General features: G+C 43.2%; 1 long non-coding RNA gene across 2 annotated transcripts in view; it reads left to right on the top strand.

The window, feature by feature from the left end:
• The window catches only part of LOC149867038 (uncharacterized), a 36,490-nt gene extending 28,728 nt beyond the window's left edge, over window positions 1–7,762 (top strand). Inside the window, exons 2-3 of one of the 2 annotated variants that reach the window (XR_016441977.1) lie at window positions 6,268–6,515; window positions 7,039–7,762. This is a non-coding gene — a long non-coding RNA (uncharacterized LOC149867038). The remainder of the gene's footprint in view (window positions 1–6,267; window positions 6,516–7,038) is intronic. The other variant, XR_016441976.1, reaches the window with a different exon arrangement.
• Window positions 7,763–24,843: the final 17,081 nt, after the last annotated feature.

The following is a 24,843-nucleotide window of genomic DNA, read 5'->3' on the forward strand; positions in this document are numbered from 1 at the left end:
GCTGTAGATTAGTACTGCAGCTGGAAAGAGTGGCTCACTGAGGAAAGCTTTCAGGCTGTTGTTTGGCTGTTTTTTTCTTAAGTTGTCTAGACAACAACATTTTCTCTAACCATCTCACCAAGTCAATGCTAAATAAATAAGTCAGCCCTGGTGCTGGTGAGGTGAAAACCGCTGAGAGTAAACAAGGCAGTCTGGCCTTCAAATCTATGAGTCATCTGCTTCATCTTCTTATTAACCAACTTCCAGGACCTGTTGACAAAGAACAGAGCTTTAGCTATTCTCCAGAATCACTATAGCAACAGCTCAGACAACACCAGGGAAGCACTCTGCCCAGTTCAACATGAACTCAGCTAACAGGCCAGTTGAGCAAACCTGTGATTGGCCAATGCTCTGTAATGATCAACACCTTGGCATTCATTGGCTGCATTCCTGGGCATCCTGAAAATATCATACACAGAGCCAGTGGAGTATCATGTATTTTCTCAACCAGTCATTTCCCTGCCAAGAGTAAAATGCAGTGATATCTTTATAGCCATGGGCCAGGAAGCCTGGGCAGGTCAGCTGAAATAAAAAAGTAAACAGAAAAGTGGTAAGTTAAACAACTGGATTCTATATATTAATGTGTTACACTGAATGCACTTGCTCAGGGGTCAATCTATACCATCTTTTCATAAGACCCCAGTTTTGCATCAGAGCTGCTTATTGCAAAGAGAAAGGCGATCTACTAGCCTGGTAGGGCAGGCACCCATAGAATCTCAAAAGGTAGTAAGGACACATAGTTAAAGGCCAACATTTATTTGGCAATTAAGGGCTGCAGGTTTTCAGCCCTCATAGAGTCCATAAAGGACACACAAATGGCTGTTTGGTAAAGTTCAGATGGGCCATCTTTGCCAACAAGGCTGGTCAGTCATGGGTGACCCTATATTAATTTTGGGGTCATTGGTCCGTCCAATCTACATATATGCCGATGTTATTCGTACCAGCTGTAAGAAGCCAATGGAAGCCACCACAAATTTGCTATTCTGGAAACTGCCAAAAATATTGCCTGAAAAAAACAGGGAATGCTAGGGGATAAAAGCAGGGAGTTCCCAAGCACTTTGATAACTAATTTCATCTACATTCTCTTCCCTCATGTCACCCTACCACTCTGTGCATATACAGCTCAGTTCATTTAAAAATGTATCTGCACTGTAGGAAAGCACGCTTTTTTCAGAATTCACTGGAAAGCAATGAGATTCATGCCGTAGGGCAACCAAACTTTAAATGACTTAGACTGTACAAAGTCTTGCACCCAAAAGAAAGTTGTCCATAGCTACCAAGCTGTTTATACATTCTTGGTCAGGCAAGGTCCATTCCACATTAAAATCCATGATCTTCTATCAACCAGCATGGCATATACTCCATATTTCTCTGTTTCCCCATGAAAAAGAAACCACAGTGTGACAGTGCACCTTCGGGTGCTTGCCACTTTAAGGACTGGAGGCAGACAGCTATTTTAGGACCTGGCTTATATAGGGAGAGGTAGCAGTTTGCTGCCAGTGGCCATGAGAGAAATATCAGCTGGCTGAGCTGTGGCTTGGGAACTTTCTTGGAGGAAAGAGTGAGGTTATGGGGATGGAGGCAGCCTCATTGGTCCTGGGCATGACCTGAAACTTCACCCTGCCAGGGATGGGTGGCCTGGTTGGGCTGGTCATGGCGGAACAGCCCCCAAGAGATGCCAGGCCAGTTTTCTCCCTGGTGAAGGGTGGAGAAGGGCATATTTTATCCCTAGCCCCCACATCTCAGTGTGTAACCCAGTGAGAAGGTCAGAAGGACCAGAGTGGGGTGAGGAGCCCCAAGTCTAGAAAACAGCATGGAGCCTAGTGAGAGGCAAGGAGCCCAGAAGCTAGGAGCCCCAACTGAGTGTAGGGCAAAGAACCCAGTATGAGTGAGGGGCATGGAGCCCAATGAGAGAGGCTGGAGTTAAGGGCCAGGATATGATTACTTCTTGGATGCCATCTGTGAGGCATGGGCCACAGTGTAGGGAAGGTTCAGAGCTGCAGATAGCACCCCCTGGCATCAGGGCAAGGAATGGGCAGCCTCCCATTTAACTTGACTTATTAACAACCAAGTCACAGCAGGTAAAATGGGGCAGACTGCCCTAGGCAGATGAGCTGGCCACTTTGGGATCTGGCCACAAAGTTACTCCCTGTCATACACAGTCCAAGAATGGGGTTTATTCCAGGTCTGTTTTCAGTGTTAACACTGATTCAGGCTACCTGAAATGAGAAATCAATTCCAGTGATATATGTCTGACCAATGACCTGCTAGTCACACAAGAAAAATATGCACATTATCCATCTTCACTGAATAGGGTATTTGATGATTCACCATTTTATTGTCTGTAATACAAAATCACCAGCTTTTTGTATGTGGGCAAAGTGTGAGGAGAGAAGAAAGACTTGTGAAGAGTCATATCACCTAGAAAGGAAAGGCTCCAAAAAATCTTCTGTCCCATATGACCTCGATTCCCAGCTTAGGAGTGGAGTTTATTTAACATTCATATATTATGCAGATTCCAAAAACTATGCACAGCCAGTTGCTAACAAAGACCTACTGAAACCCTTCAGGGCCCATCATAGAGAAATCACATCACATCTGTAACTTGAATCCCAGCCATCATGTCCTTTTCCAGTTTCACAGGCTCTCCTACAAGAACTATGTCAAATGCAAATCAACGATAAAAGGTCTGGCCCAGTCCCATCACTATGAAAGTGAGGGTGTCTATAAGGGGTTAGTAGTACAGGAGCTCCTTAGATTTATTTTAGTCTATGAAACCCATCTATGGCCTCAGAAAGAAATATGAGCCTTCATGGTGAGCCTCCAGTCTCATCCTCAGCCAACAATACCACCAAGGTTTATGAAGGAAATGTCAGGAGAGTCTTGCACTGCTCTGAAGCCACATGACCTATGAACAAGTCAATTAGCCTGCCACTGAAAGAAATCCAGCTTCACTTTCCATTCCAGAAATGTGACACTTCTTGATTGTTCATAAAATTGTCATGTTGAAATTCTTGTACAGGGCAGGTATAAGTCCCCTGCTGGTCCAGGAATATGAGCCTAAGGGCTCACTCATTAAGGACATTCCACTTTGTGCAGTACACAGTACCCAAGTCCATTCCTCTTTCAAACTTTTACTGAGGAGGAAAAGTGGCTGTGGAGGAACTTGTCAGATGCATGAATGTAAATTAGCTCAGCCAAAAGAGCATTCTGCTGGACAAGTACAGCCAAGTGCTTCCTGATAATAACATTATTTGCCATAACATGCCCATCATAAAGGAACCTCAGGATCATGGCATGTAGAGCATGGAAGAGCCCTCTGAGTAGCGCCCGTCCAGGTACTTAAAAGCCAACTGCTTCAAGCCGCAATCAACACTCTCAAAATAAGATGCACTTGAGATAGCTGCAAACCTATGGCATAGGGGAGCTGAGGAGTGACCTCATTTTTCTCCTTATGAAGCTGCCTTTCTCCTGATATGATACTACCCCGTCCTCCCCTTTCCTCCCCTCCCCCCACTTCATATCCCCCTCACTCAGCCAACCATTTGCCTTCCACTGCAAGATAGATGGAAAGAGCGGGTAAGGAGGGGTTAATACAGCAAAACAGTATAAATAAAGGACCCATTACTGAAGCCTGAAAGCAAGACATTTTACTGGAGGAGGGGAATGGGTGGGGAAGGGACTGGCTGGTCTGTTCCATAACAGGTCACACATGAAGCCTCTTTGTGATAAAGGTTTCTCCTTAAACTTTAATGAAGAATCATAGCAAGGCTGGCAAGGCCCTCAGGAGGTTATCTAGTGCAGCCCCCTGGCTCAAGATAGAAGGATCATCTCTGTTTAAACCACCCCAGAAAAAAATATTTGACCAGCCTAGTATTTGTTAAGGTTGTTTTATTTTTAAACAATACTTTTGAGCATCACACCTTAAACTTTGATTTAGACAAGGCCAATGGGGGCTTGGGGATTGCTAAAGGCTGCAGGATCAGATCCACAGCAGTCCTCTGGGTCCACATTGTAACATGTCCTAAGCTGATCCTATCTCCACGTATGCGGCAAAAGCCTTCAGTCCATTCATGGTCTATTGTCTGTAGCAGTTTTACTTCAATGCGGCTCTCCAGCTTATTAACATTTCTGACATATTTCAAAGGGCTGTTGAATTTTCTGCAGCCTAAAGCTAAACCCTCCCATAAACAACCAGTGATCTACTAGGAGAAATAAAGTTACTTTGCAAGCATGTTTTCCTTAGCTTTATCAATCTAGTCTGTAACACACATGGGCAAACTGAAGCCACCTTTTGTTTCCCTCCCCCACCAGAGAGGCTGACACACAAGCAGACACATCTATACACACTGACAGACACATACATGTATATATACCCAAACACATACATATGTGCATTCATACCCATCTACTCATGAATTTGCAACACAGGCACCCCATCCCCCAAGGAAATGTGCCTTCTCTTCAGAAGCTCTTGCTTATCATGAAACACAATCCTAAAGGTGATTGTTATTTTGATAATATTAGTGGTATTTATCATTATCAGTGGTAGTGTTTCCAGTCTTAATTATTATATCGCTGACTTTTTCATTCAAATAACAAATACTTCTTACAATTCACCTTGTTCCCTGCACATACATTATAAATTAGCTGAAGGCTTTGGAGGAAATAGCTTGCTTACATTCTCTAAGTCCCCCCTGTTATAATATCCAACATATTCCTTATCCAGAAACAGCTACTGCAAACATCCATCACTCCGAGGTTCAATGCAGCCTGGATTTTCCATATTTTTGTCAAGTCTTTCTTTCCTGATTCTTCACAGATCATTTTAATTTTCAAGTTTTTCTATTTCCTTTTCTTTAAATGTATGCTTCTAGCGTATTTGTTCCGGACCGGGGACTGCAGTGTAACATCTGCAGCAGCAGAAACAGCGACAAGAACAATAATCGATCAAAAATAATCACAGGAATTAAGAATATTAGGAATTGCAGGTCCTGTATCTTTGAAGGGATCTAGACTAAATGACCCTTGGGGTCACTTCAACACCACCACATAACGAATCGTGCTCAGATTAAAATAATAAACTCTGCATTTCCAGTTAAGTTTCTTGACACAATCCATGCGCACTTAAATTCACGATGCAGTGTTTTCATTTTGTTGTTTTGTCTTTTGTAGCTGCCCAGTAAATATTAAACACTTATGCAATATAATAAATACATAACCAGGCTTTGGATTTTGGTGGGGAGGGAGGGGGACAAAAGTTTTAACTCCTCAGTTTTAAGTAAGAAACACTTCGAATAGGAACGAAAAGATAAAGGTTGCTGTCGGTTCCAAAGGGGGAAATTCATAAACTGGTAAACAGTAACCGATCAGTAATGATTTTCTTTTTGGGTATAGGTTGATCATGTGTGGCACATACAAGCCTAGCCTCCGGAGGGCTGGGCTGGAACAAGCGCCGAATGTGTGGGACAGACGGCTCTTTCTCAGTCTGTCCTGGCTGCGATGTGTTAGAAAATGTTTTCAGCCAGGTTTGCAGGCTTAATAGTGTCTTTGTTTAAGAGCCAAGCTGATGCGCAACGGGAATTTTGAATAATAATAATAATAAGCGACTGAAATAATAGTAAGCTTGACTTTTGCACGAGAAAAGAGAGCGAGGTGCCTAATTCTGTCAAGTTTCAGGAGTTACAGCCTTGTTTTTCATCAAGATGGCAATTGAGCAGGGTTTAAAGTGTCAACATGAAATATTTGAACTCAAAGGCAGCTCCGCTCTACCTCTCCCTTCACTTAGCGGGGAAAGTGATTTCCTTTTTTACTTTTCCTTATGAAACCTTCCATCTCGAGACCCTGTCGACCCTATCTTGACCCGCAACTTTTTAATCGTGGTTCAATCCTACCGGCTTTGCTTTTCCCACCAGCCAAATATAGACCCCAGAAAACCCCCCAAACCAGTGCACATACATGCATTTAAATACATATAAATGAACACAGTGAGAACTGTAACTGTAAATAAGAGTCCAGCGTGCCCTCGTTTAGGCATTTGTAGACAGAAAAGTGGATACATATTTATAGGCTGAGGTTGGTTTTTGGCTCTAGGAAGAAAAGCTGCAGGGTACGCACGCCTGTAATAATTTTCTTCAGTCTTTAATGCGATCATTATTGTCGTTTACAGAGAACGGGAGCGTTTGTGCAATCATAACCCTTCTGAAAATGCCTTTTGAAAATCTTTAGTGTTATTATGTAGGTACGACTCGGGAGAGAAAAAAAATCCGATCGCCCGTTTGAAATGGTGTAACTGGGTCAGAGCCAGAAGAGTCAATTATCGGACAAGGAGCAGTGTTGAAAGTGGGATTTTGCATAGACGATGTGATTAGTATTTTCTGTGGCAAAGGACAAGGTGCTGCGAATCTCTCAAGATTGGTAATACCCTTCAAAAGTTATGGACCTTCAAAATAAATCAAAAGCAGCTCCGTGTGCAGGTAACATTTCTACAGTGCCTTTAGAAGGGATTTTTTTTTTTGTTTCTGTTTATTTTGTGAAAAATGTGGAAAGAAATGAAGGGAACATGAGGGATATTTTACTAACATGCTCTTCCACTGGAATCCCTCCCGTAGCAGCAGTCCTGCCGGCGACGCGTGGGAAGTCGAGCGTTTCTGTGTATCCGTGTCCGATGCATGGACACTTCCACCTTGGGCGGCACAAGGTGGAAATGTCCCCGGGACTGGCAGTCACCGAGGGCCGGGGGGAGGGTTACATTGATTGTCCATAGTCAGGCTGTCCGGGGCAGAGAAATCCAAGGGGTGGGGAAATGTGATGAAAAATGCCAAAAGATTCAGAGCTCGTGGTAGAGGTGATATCTTTTATTAGACCAACTAGATTTTTTTTGGGGGGGGACTTTATTTTAATATATCATGATTACTATCATTTTTATTATTTTGCAAAAATCTAAGTCTAATAAAAGATATCGCCTCTATCACGAGCTCTGATTCCTTTTGCCTCTAGACCAACACGGCTACAACCTGGATACCTGACACATGAAAACTGCCAAGCGATCATTGAATGTAACCGATCGTTGAACGGACCCTTTTCTAGCCCCGGAGCTGGAAGTGGGGGCAGCTCCTACTTCTCCACCAGTAACTCCCGCGACCCAAGCCCTGTGTCTCCAGCCCTGCGCTGCATGCGCAGGTCACACCAGGAAGCGTCCTTCTGGCTCGGTGACAGTGGGGCAAGTTACCACGCGCTTACCCCGCTTGGGAGTCGCTTGTTTCTGTAACCATCGCCCGGCTCCACGTGCTTGGGATTTACTTCGGAATAATTCCCACTCTTTCTCTCTGGAGAAAACACGCCTGCCTCCTCCTCCGGAGGGCTCAGCTGTACTGCTTAAAATGGCACAAATAAAATAAAAACCTTCCCTCGGAAAACAAAGGGATTTTTAAATCGGGGCGCTGAGAACAATGGAGTGAACACACAGGCAGCCCCACGGACGCGTGGGGCACGGAGAGGTGGTCGTCTCGATGTGGGTGTTGCATCCCCCCCTCCTCCTGCAGGCGAGACCTCAGCTCCAAGTGCCTCATCCTGGGAAGCGGCATCCTTAAGGATGCACCCACTGTTTTCTCGGTAGCGCCCTGCAGCCTGCCCCTGCAGCACCTGGATATCCCGCTGGCAGGGTGAAGTGCCCACAGTAGCTGGGCTCCAGGGATGGCCGTAGGGAATGTGCAGTTGTGAAGGTCAGGCCCCTTGGAGAAAGAGACGCCTGCTTGTGGGAGCCCAACTGTGGGCAGGGGGCTTGGCACACTGCTGCCAGGCTGGTTCAGTCCTTATTAGAGAGCACACACAAGAAATGGGAGGTGCGGAGTCTTGGTGTGAGCCCAGCCAGCGAGGATCCAGCTAGCTGAGTTCCTTAAAAATATTGGGATCGATGAAAAATACATTCATTCAACGCTAACAGATATTTGCCAGATATACTAACCCAGAATATATAACAGGTGTACATCAATCATACATAATATAGTGCATATATATAATTTTCGGGAACTTTTCCTTCACCGGTGGCTTCAAAGGCTAGTACTGAACTTCTGATCTGAAGCCAATGCGGACAGCTCTTCTCGCTGGGATGGTCACATCGCCCTGCCTTGTAGCAGGAGATCGGCTTGGGTTAGAAATAACTCGACTAGTGGCACCCGGGCATTTGTAAAGAAACGTGTTTCCCCGCCAGTTTTTAATAGGGGGCAACTGAGCGAGTGTTTAGCAATAACTGAAAACAGCGTGAGCTAATGGAGAAGAAACCTTAGCGTCTTAGTTTTAAGTGTAGAGGAAAAAAAATCCTCCTCTTCGCTATGATTTCAAAGCATTTAATGAAACTTCAGTAAACTGAACCGGGGATATTAATTTATGATCCGTAGGGTCCTCCCCCCCCTTCCATTAACAGCCCAAATCCATTTACTGTAAGATTACCTTTTTCATCTCAGCAAGTTGAACCCTTTTTGGAAACACATTTCAAGATTGACCATAATGTCCCCCGCTACTCAATGAGGGGAAAACGCGTTACAATGGGAAGGTTAAATTTATGATTCAGCCCTTGGAAACAGAAACCGCCGGGCAGATTTACTGTAAAAATTACGACGACCTTTTTGGAGACGACTTTAACGTTAAAAAGTCTAATAATTTCAGTTTAGTCACAGTTTGTCAGCAAAAACGTGATCTTTCTCTGGGCAGCGACTTCTCCCCCGGTTTCTTGCATGGTTATAAATTTCCAGGCTGGCAGGGATCAGATCGGATGCTGGGGGCTGCAGTTTCTAAGGGGTAGGGACAGAGCTACTTGTTTGCTTATCTGGTTTTATCTGGTTTTTTCTCTCTCTTTCTGCTGCTGTGTCCCCGTGAATTAAAAAATCTCTGCAGCATCAACCAGCGGACATACATAAGCAGCATCCCCCTTTCCTCTTTGGACACAAAGCAACACCTTTTCCACCCCAGGAGGAGAAGAAAACCTTGCCCCATTGTTGCTGACAAATTAGCATAAGCTCTGGGAGACCCATATATACACATGGTAATAGCTTACTAATGGGGAAGAAATCCTGATTTACACTAAAAGGGTTATTGGATTGGGTTTCCCTGATTGAGAGATGAAAAGGGACACACGCACACACGGCACAACATGCCATTTTTGTTTGGCATTGGTGGGGGTGCTTTGCAAAGCATTGGATGCATTAGGTGATGGAAAGCAGAATAATACATTGTCCTTAATCATGACGGGGCATTGTATTCAAACCCCAGTTCTTCCCCTCCTCCTCCTGCTTCCCGTCTGATTCTACTGCTGCAATCGCAGGGTAGCTGTAGAAAACACAGGGGTTTCATTTTAAAGGACCCAAGGCTGCTTCTCTTGTGGAGGCAGGTGGTAGCCAGGGACTGCGATGGGGAGATAACAGCACCAGTGAGAGGCTGCCAGCAGATAGTGAGACGGTTGTCAGGAGATGGGTTCTTGTCTTGGGAGAATTCTGGCTGAACAGGGAAGATTTGAAAGCAGATGTCTTCCATCAGCTCAGCTGGGGAGTTTCTCCCTTCTGCCTATCCACTCTCCATGCAGAATTTAGGAGGGTCCTGGGTTTCCTCTTTGGATTTTACACTCAGTGGGACAAAAACAAAGGAAGAAAAATGGGAAAGAAGGGGAAAAGCCACAGCAAATGTATGCGTGTTTTTTCCGCTTTTTGTTTCAAAATAGGGAGAGGGAAATAAGTAGATGGTGCCTCTCCCTTCTCTAAATCATTTTCACCCCTTGCCCTTCATGGTCCTTCTTAGCAGGAGGCAGTCTTTGAGGCCTGGCTGGTGGCGTTCTCCAAATTGAGGGGAGGCCAGGAAAGGCTACAGTGCAGGAGGTGCATGGAAGCAGGAATGATTTGGAAAACAAAAGGGAGAAGACTTAGGTGAAAATTGGACCAGCTAATATTGTCTTTTAGGATTCTGATGACAACAGACACCTTATTTCAAATAGGCAAAGGATCTACAGATTTCCAACCCAGGGAGCTCAAATGCTTTGGCCTTTATTTAATTAAAAACAACTTTAAAAAGTCACTTGGGCCTCCAATATCAGACCCTTCAAGTATTCCCCAGGTAAGGGAATTCTTCCTTCAAATTTGAACTGTCTCGATGTGCTTCACAGAAAATAGAGGGGCTAACACTGAATACATTTCCATGGTTTACCATTCATTCATGCTAATTATATTAAAAATGCTTACCCCTACCAAATGAACTTTTTTTTAAAAAGTTGTGCAATATTCTGTAAGCCATGCATTTTCAAGAAAGGGGAAACAGTCTTAATGCCTAGTATCTAAGGGCCATTGGTAGTCTTTGATTTTACATTTTAAATCTGTCTCTTGATTTTCTTACTGAACAGAACTCAGGTTCCTGATTCAACAAGATGCTTCAGCAAGAGCTAATGGACAAAACATTAGGAACTTGCTTAATTACCTTGCTGGATCTCTGTGTAAATAGAAGTAGTAGAAATCTGGCCTAAATATTAATGCAAACACTACAGATTTATTCCAGAATCAGTGGGGCTTCCTTGCCCAATGTCTTTGAGGTTTCAATGATAAGTGAGGGTGGCAGAGCATGATACGGGGAAAAGTTTATATATTATTTAGATCTTCCCTTTCTCCCACATTTTACTTTGACCCATGCCAGCATCTGTCTTCAAATCTTTCTGCCAAACTCAAGGGAGGCTTTGATAAAAATACCACTGTGGCAGTAGAAGTGAACTGGATCAAATTCATCAGTAATCCCACAAAACCTCACATACCAACCGGACTGCAGGTATCCAGCTCTGTAGCTGACACTACAGATCTGACTTTCACACTAATTATTAGCATTGTTGTAACACCCAGAAACCCCAACCAGGATTAGGACTTCATCAATACTGGTGTTACAGATGCACATGGCAAGCGACAAATCCATAGGGTAATGTAGCAGAGTCAGAATGAGAAGATACGGTCTTCTAAATCCTAGTCTAGGGGTTATCTTCTGGACCATGCTACTTCTGATAAGTTACAAGAGAAGGCAAATAGTTCCACTGATTTAAATAGCCCAAGATTGATTAATTGCTGGTGATGTTTATGCTTTTCACTCTGTGAGACTGCCACAAAAGTGATTTGAATGCAGAGCCTTACACTGCAGCATGGCTAACTTGACCAGATAGTGCTGGAGATGGCAGCTCCAAGACACTTCTCTGTAGAAGTCTCTCTCTCCAAAGAGATTTCAGCTACCAAGACCAAGGAGCATCACTGTAGGGCTAACATTATGAGTTCTTTGCCTGTTGGAAGGAAACCAGGTTGCTTCATTGGGCCGGCCCAGAGGTATAAAGACAACCAGCAGTCTAACAGTTAACATTAAAGCAGTTTCATTTTCAGAGTTTGTGCTTCTTTGAGGTGAATGAGTTTTTGTTTCAGCTTCTCTATGGCCTTGATTTGAGTGAAGGAATTTCCCATGCTCCACTTAGCATGAGTGTAAAATACTCCCCATCCACACACAAAATCTCTTCCATGCTTTATGAACCGCACTACCAGCCAGGCTCCATAGGCTACAATTTTGCCAGAATTTAATACTGATTCAGTCTGAAGTTAGTCATATTTGGAATGTTTTCTTTGCAAAACAGAGTAAAATCAACCCTAGCACTTATATGGCAGTTTTCCTCTGGGATCACAAACAGCTTTGCAAGTGAGGGAAGGAATATAGGCCGACTTGCCCACAGTCAATGCAAAACCAACAATATAGGTCAGATCTCTTGTAACCTATACCAGGGTATTATCCATTGATCCACAGGGTCTTTCAAAGACATCAAGTCTTGAAAATAAAAGGCTCAGCTTTTGTGCAAAGCAATAGATTTCTATGGAAAGACTCTACATTTGCAGTATGTTTGATACAGATGGATGAGCAGGTATTCTGCTGAATATTTTGGTTATATAGAATGAGCTTGCCACAAATTTCCCATTGAGTGTCAGAGAAGATTTGACTGTGCAACTGTCAGGATTGAGCCATATTTATGGTTCTATTAGTGCTCAAAGGAAGCTGGAACAAATTAGCTTATTTTCATTGCTTAATTGCTTAGATTCCTTATTTTAAAAGGTGTACTAGTACAAGTATGTAATTGAGGAACCTAAAATGAAAGGACAGCATCCTTTTAAAAAAAATAGGTACTTAAGGGAAAGAGACTTGGGGCTGACATCAAAGGATGCTTTCTGCCCAGCAGTGTGCAGGATGAACAAGAAGAAAATCATAAAGAAAGGCCCAGGTATTCAACAAGGCAAATTAAAAAAATGGTCCCTGTGCAGATAAGTGGCACAAGGTTTATGCAGCCTGTAAGGTTCCCTTAGCTTCATTCTGATGACATAGAAATGTTGACCAGCTCTGCATAGGGGTGGATTGTTCCTTTGCACTTAAAATGAAAACTACTGAGCTGGATTACTATTTTCCAATAGAGACCAAGGGCCTATTTGTGAATCATAAATTGATCCCTGCTGCTTCCTGGCTCAGTGCAATGGGTTAGATTTCTTGGTGCAGTTTACGTTCCCTCTTCATGCTAGCTTAGCTGTGCTGTAGGTCATGTAAGCAGAAAGAAGGGTGAAGCTAAAGATCCATGGAAGTGAATGAGGGGAGTTATACCTCTCCACCACAGCTCTGCAACTGGCAGTGTAGGTACACTCTACTAAGGGCTACTGACAGCCTCTTTAATCCTCTGCGCTAGCACTCATCTGAGCTGCTGACCAGGGTTTTAGATTGCATGATTCATGGGATCTTGATTTCTTGTTTTTATTTGAAAATAAATAACTTTGAACCCTTTTTGCACTATCTCCGACTGTAACAAAAACAACAGCAATGGCATTGTGATTAATTTCCAGTTGTTTCAGGCAAGGACCTCTGTGGCACTTTTCATCTGTTTAGTTTCCTGTGAAATTGTTTATTAAAGATTGTTAGTGGATATTATCCTACAAACTTTCTGGGGGTCTGTCCCAGGGCAGGAGACCTGGAAGTCTGACGGATTGCAATTTGTCCTGGGAGGAAATGGATTATTTTGGGACAAATGCAATATCTGTTCATAGCTACACATATGTACCCTTTAGGCAGGCTTTTGAAAACACTCATCTTTGGCTTTTGAAATCCAGTTAGGAGCGGAGTCAGGCCAACTGAGTGCTTTGGGAAGAAACACCTATACAGAAACCAGAATCTTCATGTTCTAGGGGGAAGTGGGGTTGGTTGCTTTGATTCAAAGAATTGTGGTGAAGGAGATTTACAAGTAGCTTCTCTCCAGTCAGAATGCCTGATTATTTTATAGGAGGAGATCTCCTAAATCATGAATTTTGTCCTGCCATGGTATATTGGAGCTGCCTGAGGGTTCCTGTGGTGAACATGGAGCTCAATGTAACAGGATAATGCAAGCTCTCAGTGCATCCACAGCTCTACATTATGTATTTCACATTGTTTCAACCATTTGTGTAATCTTAGGTTTAGTGGAATGCGCCTGGATGATGGTTGAGCACAGATGTCAGAAAAGGCTGCCAAAAGCACTCCAAGAAAGGACATAAGATTGAAGATAAATAGAGCTGCATTGACAGGAATGGACACTGTGAACCCTGGAATCTTGCTTTGACTTTCATATTCCCTGTAGGCTTGATGATGGAGAGCAATTTCTGAGAGGTACAGAGAACAGAGTAATAAGTGTTTTCAACCCCAACATCTCTGAAATTGCCTCTGCATTAGAGTAAAAACAATTAAGCCAACAAATAAACAAGAAAGCAAGAGAGAAATCAAGACTGAAACATTCAGAGCAAATGTAATAATCCTGACTCCAAGTTATTGGCTCAAGTTCAACTAGGCTAATTTAGCCCTGCTGGGGTCCTGGCACATGGAGTAGAAAGCACAAGACAGAGTATTTAGAAATGCTGGGATTGGCAGAGGGCAGGGAGAGCTTTGATCTAGAAAGGGTTCCAAATTGGCTATTTGAGAAATTAAAATTGGACATCAAGGTAAGTAAAGAAGAAAAAAGAAAAAAATAAGAGGCCTGTAACCACCAGCCCCTGAGGCCTAAAACAACAGAAAGTCCCCAAAGAAACAGAAAGTCTTAGAACTGCTGCAATCAGGGTTCCACAAGCATAAGGAAAAGCAAAGGCTATTTGGGCTAAGAGAACAATACCAATAACTATTTGAAATGTATGCAGATTACCTTTTAGTGTGTGTTTTTCAAGATTTTATACATCAGATACCGAGAGCTCTCAAATATCTCAAATGGGAGGGGAGCTTTGAAAGACAGAAGTGGCCTCACTAGCTCAGATCTGTGGTCTGTCTAGCTGGACCATGGGTCTTGTCTCTGGCAGCAGCCAGCTCCACATGCTTCTGAAGAAGGTGCAAGAAGCTTATGTCCTTATGATCTTAAACTCCAACAGTACGCAGATGAGGGGTAGTCTTCTGAAGATATCAAGGGTTCACTCTTACATCTTCCAGATCTAGAGGTTCTGAGAAATGTTCCATGAATAGCAAAATATTCACTATCATGATCAGTGGTTTGCAGAATTCCTTAAGTCATGGAACTCTTCCGTATCACTTCATCTGCCATGGATCCCCTACCTCTATCCTAAAGACTGACACCAAACTAGGCAACCTGGCCTGGCAATGTTGGTTCACTACTTCCGAGACTATTCCACCATTCGGCAGAACCTCTGAAGTCCTATTGCAGAACAACAGGGCTCCACAGAACACAATTTGAAAATCACAGATCATAAAGAAACAGCCGAGTGCAAAAACATAGTATACCCAGGTGTGAGAAGAGTTAATGAAGGTTGGACAGGGCTCCCCAGTTAAAAGTGATTCAGTACATAGAGCGGGGAGTCAGGACACCTGGGCTCTATTCCAGACACTGCTGCTGACCTTCTGTATGACCATTGGTAAGTCTTCTGTATGACCATGGGCAAAGTCCAAATGATGTGCTTTGTACCATTTGCTAGCACCCAATTTATTTTTGGATAAACAGGCAGGTTCTGTTATTTGGTAGAATAATTGCAATAGCACAAACATAAGATCCATCCACTACTGGGGTGCCATAGTTAGAGACAATCCCTTTCCGGAGGGCAAAGTCACATGGAAGAGAAATTAGTTGTCCAAGAGTGTCTGAGAATGGGATAGGAGCAAGGTCTGGAGCAGAGCCCAAGTCTTTTGACTCCAGTCAGGTACCTTATCTATATGGATGTTTGTATATAATTGATTTGGGTGCTACAAAGTGCAGTGCTGATCATTTTAACTGGTATTGCTTAGTGCTCAGTGGTTCTCAAACTTTTTGGACTCAGGGCAACACTCACTGGTCTCAAGGTACCCCTCCATAACCTTTGTGAATTGAATGGCACTCAATTTCAAAAGCTAATTTATATATTTCATTGCTTACCTCCTTACACGGGGGCTGGGCAATATGGGTGGAGGATCGTCCAGGAAGGGACAAACCTGACCCTGGCTTATCTGCTTAGATTATCTGCTTATCTCCTTGCACAGTCACTTATTTCCTCACACCTCATGGCACCCTTCAAATGATTTGGGGGCACCTGAGGGTGTCCCAGGGGCCTGGTTGAGAGTCACTGACTTAGCTCTTTAGTATCGCAATCAAGAATCAAAGGAAAGTTAGGCTGGAAGGGAAATCATGAGGTCATCTAGTCCAGCCCCTGCTCAAGGCAGAACTGCCCCTGACTAAACTATCCCAGCCAATTTCTGCCCAACCTGCTGCTGGAAAATTTCCAGGGATGGAGATGCCACAATTTCTCTAGGTAGCCTGCTCCAATGCTTGACCACCCTCATAGTCAGAAAGTTTCTCCTGATCTCCAACCTAAATGTCCTCTGCTGCAGCTAGAGACAATTGCTCCCAGTTCTGTCCCTATGGCCACAGAGAAAAGCCCATCTCCATCCTCTCTATACAATCACTCTTCAGGTATTTAAAGATTGTTATAAAATGCCCACCTCCCCCACCAGTCTTCTCTTCCTCAGACTAAATAACTCTAATTCTTTCAGCCTTTCCCCATAAGCCTTGATTCCCAGACCCCTAATCATTTTTGCTGCTCTATGCTGGACTCTTTCCAATCTGTTCACATCCTTCTTAAAGTGTGGGGCACAAAGCTGGACACTATTTCAGGTGAGGTCTTAATAGTGCTGAATAGAACAGAAGAATCACTTCCCTTCATTTGCAAATGACACTCCTGCTATACAACCCTGCATACTGTTGGCCTTTTTTGCAACAGGAGCACACTGCTGGCTCATATTCAGCTTATGGCCTACTGTAATCTCCAGGTCCTCTGCAGTACTTTAGCCAGCCAGCCATTTCCCAGTCTGTATTTGTGCATGCGGTTTTTCATCCAAAATGCAGGACTTTGCACTTGTTCTTTTCAAATTTTATCCGACTGATTACAGAACATTTTCCAGTCTATCCAGGCCATTCTAGATCCTAGCCCTGTCCTCCAGGGTGTCTACAACTCCACCCAACTTGGTGGCATCTGTAAATTTGCTAATTATGCACTCAATCCCATCATCCAAATAATTAATTAAAATGTTGAACATACTGGACCCAAGATAGATCCCTAGGGAACCCAACTTGATACCACCTTGCAACTAGACACTGAGCCATTGAAGATAGTTACCAAATGAGAGCAAGGGATGCTGTAGCATATCACAGCTACCATTCAAAAACACCTACTGTCTCTTGTAAAATGGGAGCACAGTCCAAGACCACCAGACACGTTTTACCCACCAAATTCTGAGCAAGTTCAAGCCAGCGGAGCATGGAGCAAAGCCCGGAGGGCATGAAGATGGTACTGCCCTGCTTGCTGGGCTTCACAATGCTGCCTTCACAATTGTGTGCTCCTCTGCTAATAGGAATGAAACAAGGGAGGTACCTGCCTTTGGGTTTGCTTCTGAGAGCTGGAAGAATCAGTGGTAGGTTCCTGGCTAATCTGTGTGCCCCCACATGGTCATAAAGCTCCCTCTCCTATTTTCCTCTGCCTTAGCTACGCTCTGGGCCTAGGCTTACATAGGTAAGAGCACTGTGTATTTGATAGGCCCCTCCTCTCCCTGAATAGGTAGCTGGGTTGAACAGAGTACTGCCCTGGCCCCACCAATATTTAGGTAAACCCTATGTGAAGAGTGTAGACATTCACTACGGGTATAAGGAAAGGCTGGGATTGGAATCCCTATTGAGATTCATTGGATAGTGGGCATCTAACTCCCTTTGGCTCCTTTAAAAATCCCAGCTTAAGTGACTAGCCCTGAGGAGCTCCACTTCTTTCCCTAGGATGTTGTTGGAATGTCACATAGTGCCCTCTGTCCCCCACCTTCCTCAATTGTCTGAGTTGTTGGAGTACAGTCTGCTTCTCAACATTTGTTTATAACCTGCTATATCATAAAGCCTGTGGTGGGGCATTTTCCAGCAAACATTTATTTAGCTGTTGCTTCTGTAACTCATTTGAAAGAGGCTGCATCTACTGCAGGTTTACTGCAAACTGGATGAAACGTGTCATGTTTCTGTGAAACACCTTTTGAGGTTTGGTTTTCTCAAAAAAAGAAACAAAAGAAAAAAGAAAAGAAAAGAATGGATGAGGAATAATGAACAAGAGTTGTTATCAGTGATGTGCTAATACTTTAACCAGAGATTCCCATAAAATTCCCCCCACTCCCTTTGCCTATATCCAGGAGCCCCTCTGCTAACAGAGAAGGACAGTGAGGTAAGTTTATTTGTTTCCTCATTTAGACAAAATAACTTCCTCTTCAGTATAACTGAAGGGAGAAGTAAAAGAACTGGGCAAACAAACTTCTGCTAAGTACTGTATGCTGGAAATGTATATTCATTGCTCCTGAAAAAAATACACTGTGCACATTGATCATATAGGACAGCATCTGACATTTATAATCTGAAGATCAAAGGGGTATGTGTGCGTGCAAGGCAGCCTTTTTTATACAGGCTAAAATATGGGCTTGTCTTCCCCTGGAAAGAATCTTGCATTTGAAGCGGTTTAAAGCATTTTCAAAGTGGGGAAAAACTATTTTTCAAATGTGTTTTTAAGACTTCAAAAGTGAGAAAGACAGAATAGATCACAGACAGGTGTAGCAAAAAGGTGATCCCTACTAGCATTATAGAACTCACCTAAATCTGTGGTTCTGTTTGACTGGAGAATTTTAACAAGAATAGCTAGCATGCTCCTTCCAGCATGGCACTGGTCTTTACATGCATTGTTAAATTTAACCAACCGCATCAGTTTTATGGTTTGTTTCTAATTATTAAAAGTGTTTTTATATATATTTTTATACAAAATGAATGTTGTTGGTCACAAACACTGACATTACCAAGAAAATACCAGGATTGGATATAAATTCTTGGTCTCTTTGCAGTTTGTGCTCTCAATTCATGGCTTCCTGTGCTATAAACAGTCTCGTAGGCCAGAAATGACAAAACAAAGGCATCCCATCTAAACAAGGAACCTGCCATTCTTGTGAGGGTGGGGTGAAGCATGTGTGTGGAACAGCCACACAACCTGCCCTAGGACTTAACCTTGCTGTGATTAGTTATTCTGCTGGAGGTCTAGTCTACAGCTTAGTAATTATTTGCAGTAATCCTTTTCAAACTTGATGGAGAAAGTATTAAAGTACTTTTGCTATTCTGTGCTAAGTGTTCCATAGAATTAAAACCTGAAACATAAACAATGAGGTTAAAAGAAAGAAATCTCTTGTTACACAGTATACAGTAACCTCTCTGAAAGGGGTGGGTAAAGTTCCCCACTTGGACTTACGTCTTCCATCACTGTTCCCTATAGTGCTCTTGAACTCTGTTCTGAAGTCTGTGGTACTGTCACTGTCATAGACAAGATCCTGGAGTAGATGGACCACTGTTCTGATCTGATCATATAAGCATTCCCATATTCTTGTTTATTACCTCCAAGATGACTTTCCCAACCCACTGGGTGAGTTGTCACAATGTGTAGCATTGGGCATTAGGCAAATCAATACTGGCCTGTGTTGCAAAATTGATTTTGGAATTTGCAGCCATCCATTTTAGGGCCAAGTTCTACTGCAATCCATATTCATAGGGGGGGTAAAGCCTACTGGAGTCAGTACAAGTTATATCTTGGTAGAGACTAAAGGATTTAGACTTTAGTTAAACAAACAGAAACACCAAAACCAAAACCAATCAACCAACCAAACAATGATCATCATGCCTTAAATCACAATTTCTGCAGCATGGACCCACCCCACAGAAAATTCAACAGGCCAGGCAAGTGTCTTATTTGGCATCTGTAAAGCCTTCTCAATTTTCTAGGGACCTGATTAATCAAATCCTGTAACATGTGCTTAAGTCTGTGCTCAACATTGTGTTTAGCTTAGGATTTTCAGGAGACCCTAGAAGAGCTAGGTATCTAAATCCTAATGGCAACTCATAAGTAACCCCTTTATGTTTTTAGAAAACTCTGAGAGTGCCTGCCACACTTCAACTGCAAGTTTAAGTTTCAGTGAGGTCAGTGGGTCTCCAGTATGTGCTTACAGTGAAGTATCTATCCATTTGCCTTATTTTGCTGAAGACCCACAACCAAAATTGGTCAATTTGGGCCGTAGTTTAGGAATACTTTCTGATTCCTCAGTGATGCTGAACTCTCACACAGTAGGCTCTGCAAAAAAATGCATTGTGTCATCTCTGGTTGTCTGGGAGACAAAGTGACATTTTAGTAGAGAATGGCCTGGCTTTGGTTATTCATGCATGTATTGCTTCTCATCTGGACTGCAGCAGCATGATGTACCTCGGCAAGAAGCCAGCAACACTTTGGAACTCCAGGTAGTGTAGAAAGCTGCAGGAAGTCTCCTCAGGAACACCAGCTCCTGGGAACACAACAAACCTGCCCAAGGTCTCAGCTCCTATTTTCAAGGTGCTGCATGGCTTGGGGCCAGCACATCTCAAAAGGCACCCTAGAACTCCAGGAGAAAGATTGATCAACAATTTTGCACCCTCTGGCACAACAGAGCTCTCTACTGTGCAGTTGAATCTTATTTATGGGGAAACCAGAAGTTCCTCAGAGGCCAGTCAGGCACAAACTTTCCCAGGCACTAAGGACTTTTACAACCCTGAGTCCCTTCTGCTTCAAGGACAAGGTGCAGTTCTTTGATCTTGTCTTCTCTAGCCTAAATACATGGCAACATGCTCAGTAAGAGAGAAAACCAAACCAAACTAAATCTCCTACCAATGTGTACACCCATACTGCTTTCCCTGGGGAGAGGCTGAAAAAAACAAAAACCATGACAGATGTTAGTCATAGCCCTTAATGCACTACTGGAAGATGCTCAAGCACTGTACAAAAACTGAATGGAAGAGGTTGTGAATATTTTCGGTAATGTAGAAAGAATTTGTGTTTGACGGATGGAGAAGTATATGCAGGTAAATCAGAGGATGCAGCTGTTTGTGATCATGCCCCAGATTTTCTGGATTTGTTTTTACAAGGTCAAATTTCATCCATCTGGATATTCTCCAGTTACTCTCAGAGGATGGGCATGTTCCAGATAAGGCTGAAAACACCATGACACTTTTCATTAGCTCTGAATACAGTTGTCTAAGTCAGGGGTCGGCAACATGTTTGGGCTGAGTGCCAAAAACACATGCAATCTCTACTCGGAAGACGTTGGTATGCCAGGGGTGGATGGCAAAGAAGCTGCGAGGGACCCAATCCTTGTTGTGGCAGTGCAGTCCATGCCCTTTCCCTGCTGTCCGCCCAGAGAGGCATGTGCACGCACCACCAGCAATAAGCTGTGCCAGGGCTCTGTGGACTCCAGTGCAGATGCTTGCTGCCTCCCCACCACCTGCTGTGAGCAGCCCGGGCTCTGCAGCAGGTGGCAGGGGCCTGCCCAGAGCCTGGGTCAACTATGACAGGCAGTGGGAAGGCTGCAAGTGGCTGCACAGGAGCTCTGGCTTGACTCATTGCTAGCAGCAGGTGCATGCATGCCTCGGGGCAGATGGCTGGGGAATCATGAGGGGACTAATTCCTTGCTGTGGCAGTGCAGCCCCAACCCCTTCTCCACTGTCTGCCTTGAGGCATGCACGCCAAGCAAAATATCTTTGCATGTCACGCTTTGGCACATTGGCATGTGTGCCAGGGGTTGCTGACACCTGGTCTGTTATCCCAGCACCGAATTGGAAAACAGCTGAACGTGATCATAAGCATACCTCACAGATGTACCTTCTTTTGAGGGAGGCCACTGCATGGAATCTCTGTCTCATACACTCTCTACAGATGTGGCATCCCTTTCTCCCTTCTCATGAAAAATGTTAAGGTAAATGAACCTACAGAAGGAGTTAATTTTCTAAACAGCATACATCTCACTGCATGTTGTGTTTCCTGCATTAATAGCTCTTTTTCAGTATTCTTTATTTCAGGTCTGTGTCAGCCGTGGCTTCCCACATTTAAGTGTTAGTAGGTTGCAAGATATGATTGTGAGAGTTCATGTACTGTTTTATGTCATTTACTGAAAGAGGCATGATCTGGGTGTCCAGTTCTCCTTTCACCCTCAACTGCTCTTAGGTGTACTTGTCAGCCTGAGCTTTGTCGACTATTTCTGATCGGCACAGATCAAAGTAAGAAGACAGGAGTTTGCAGTGCAAATACCGAGAGACCGTCACCATGGCCACTGAGCAGCTGGGCACCCTGCCCCCCTTCCATTTCATTAGGCTCATCTTGAGCCTGACCTTGGGGAAGCAAGGATTCCCCTGCCTCCCCACTTCAATATGGTGAGAATGCCCTGAATCACCTTCACTTGCAGTCTACATTGCTATTGACTGACTCACCTTCTATCATAGATCAATCCTTGAAGTGAGTATAGCCTAGCCTGTACAGCTATGGCCACAAAAAGACAAAATGAAGTGGAGCAACCTGCCATAATACAGAAGCACACATGTTTCCCTGCATTGCAACCCACATCTTTCCCTGTTCCACCATAGCAATCATCAAGATACTACATGAACAAAACATAGTCCCTCATGTGGAAAATAAAAGGACACCAACAGCTATTATGAAGAAAAACTTATGAGGAAATGGAGAATTTGATTATGTGCCAGCAGAAGGATGCTAAGTCCCTGCATTATAATTGTTCTTACAGTGCCCAGGATGCTCATTCACCAGTGGAGCAACCATTTTAGACTGGTCTCTCTTGCAGCCACCAGGTGAACAGGAACCAAGAGTAAAGTCATTGCTATGGATGTGGGCCACACAAAGGGCTTTGGAACACACCGAGGAAGTTGAAAGGGGAGATGTGCCTATGCATTGTCCTCTGGAGGACACAGCTGAGTCTTTGGATCTTCATTCTTCTCTCCATGAAACATGAAGGTTGGGTTCAGCTTTAGACATTTTGCTTCAAAACAGATGGAACAGAAATAGAAAGAGACAAGAGAATAACAGTTCTTAGAAGCGAGGGTTGGGACGGAATAGGAAGATTCCACTTGAATTAAAAAAGAATCCAGGATCCTTAAAAGCAGCTATTGCTTTTGTGCAGCTCCATGTTTGGGTGGCCAGCTTGAGACATTTTAGAGAGGTTTGATTTCAGAAAGTGTTAGACTCTTACCCTCTGTAAATTAGCCCTATTCAAGTATCTTGAGTTGGGCACCCATGATCATTAATCACTTAAGAACATTGGCTGGGACTATTTGTTGGGGAGAAATATATAAGAGGAGATAAATTAGGGGACATATAATGAATGGCACACAGAATGATCATGAGCTGTTTTGGCTAGTAAGAGAGTGATTACAGGGATTGGGGCTTCCTACTGTATACACATTTAAAAGCAATGCCAGATTTTTCTTTCACACCACCTTTAATCATCTCAGTGCAAATGTTTTATGTTTATATGTCAATAAATGAGAGCAGATTTTGGCCCAGGGACTTCAGTGGCATCATTCCTGCTTTGTATCAGCTTAAATGAGAAGATTTGGTCCAATAAAACCTTAGGTAAAATTTTCCAGAGTTCCTCAGTGGCTTAAGGGCTCAGATCTTTTTTCCCAAAATGATGTAAGCATATTTCACATTGGAAATTGACATCTAAATAACTGAAGTATCTAAGCTGTAAGAGCCTGCATTTCAACTAGATTTAGACACTGAAAGCCAACACTCATCTATATTAGAAAACTTGCAGCAGCTTAACTAAAATTACACCAGTGCAAAGCCTTAAGTCATGCTACATCTAGTGAGACCTGTGCTTAAAGCAATTTAGCTTGATGCACTAAATTTAACACATTTAACTAAATCAGGTGAGGCAAAGTTTGACGTGGTGTAAAAACATGTCTACTAGAGGTTTGTGTGGATATAACCAACCTAATTTTAAGTATGAAAAATCAGCTTTTCTAATATCAAAGCCTAAATATTAAAGGAACTAATGTTAGCACAGGCTTTCATTTTGCAATATATTTTGTTAGCATAAAAAGCCAAGCAAGATCTGGAGAGGGTTTGTGTGTTGTTGTTGCTCCAGAAGAAAAAAAAAGATTGTCTTTGTTTCTCAGGAACTGACTTTTAAACAAAGAATTGCAACAGCAAGTGTGCTGCAGGCCTGATCTGCACTTCATTCCATGAAACATCAGTCATTTTTAGATGCATGTATGCCCTTGCCCTATATAAACTTGGGCTTATATTGGTGTTTATAAATGATTCACCAGGGAAATACTGAACCTCAAAATGGAAGTTACTAAAAATTTAATACAGGTTTTAATAAATTAATCACACATCATTTTAAGATCCTTGCACTACCCTGACTTGGCTGTGCGTATTACGTAGACACAGTCACCCATTTTAGAGGCCTGCATCTCAGACAGCGTGAAGTTGTGCATGCCAAAGCTTCCAAATCCCCACGTCTACCTGTATTGATGCTTGGAATCACTTTTACAATACAAAGAAAATAAAGGATTTGGAATTGGTTCACATTTTCTGTAGCCTATTTAGCTTAATACCAGTACATTTCAGTTCAACTACAATGTACAATGTGAAATTAAAAAGAATGCCACTATTTTATTGGAAATTGCTTTATAATACTAACAGTTATGATAATACTGTACACAGTATGTGGGAATCACATTGCATTCCCGTCTAAGTGTCAGTTTTGCCACTGACTTCACTAGGAGCAAGTTTAACATTTTATATCTGCTGTTACAGTTTAAGCGTTATTTTCACAGCTATTATTTGTGCTTAGACTATTTCTCCCACCAGAGATGTTTTTTCCTCCACCCTTGATCTACACATGCTAATTCAAAGCAATACCTGATTCCATGGTAACCTCATTCTTCTTCAAAGGGCAGCAGACAATTTAATTTGAGCAAGAACCCTTACCTGGTTTTCAGGCCCATATTCTGCAAGAGACTTAGGCTCAGCTTTCAGCCAAGTTAAAGGTTCTCCCAAGCCTAGCAACCCTTTGGACTAATATGAGCAAGGCCACTGCTTTCCACTCCCCTGCTTGAATGAGCAGGTACCCCTTGCAGTTGAGTCAACAGGGGACAGCCCTTTGGGGCAGCAAGACTCAAACTCTATCTTCTGGATCCATAAAGAGATGCCTACAGGGCTCTGCCCTTATCTCTCCCTCTAAACCAGAGTGAACTTCTTAAGTGCAGAGTCACCCACATGATCAGAGGTCAGGAAAACAGACCTTATGATGAGAGGCTGAGACCCATGGGAATCTTCAGCATGGAAAGGCGTAGGTTCAGGGGTGATCTGGTGGCCACCTATAACTTTATCAGGGGTGCTCACCAGGATCTGGGGGAACATCTGTTCACCAGAGTGC

Source organism: Crocodylus siamensis, chromosome 4, assembly GCF_052110815.1.
Source record: "Crocodylus siamensis isolate JL-2025a chromosome 4, ASM5211081v1, whole genome shotgun sequence".
NCBI classification, from domain to species: domain Eukaryota; kingdom Metazoa; phylum Chordata; order Crocodylia; family Crocodylidae; genus Crocodylus; species Crocodylus siamensis.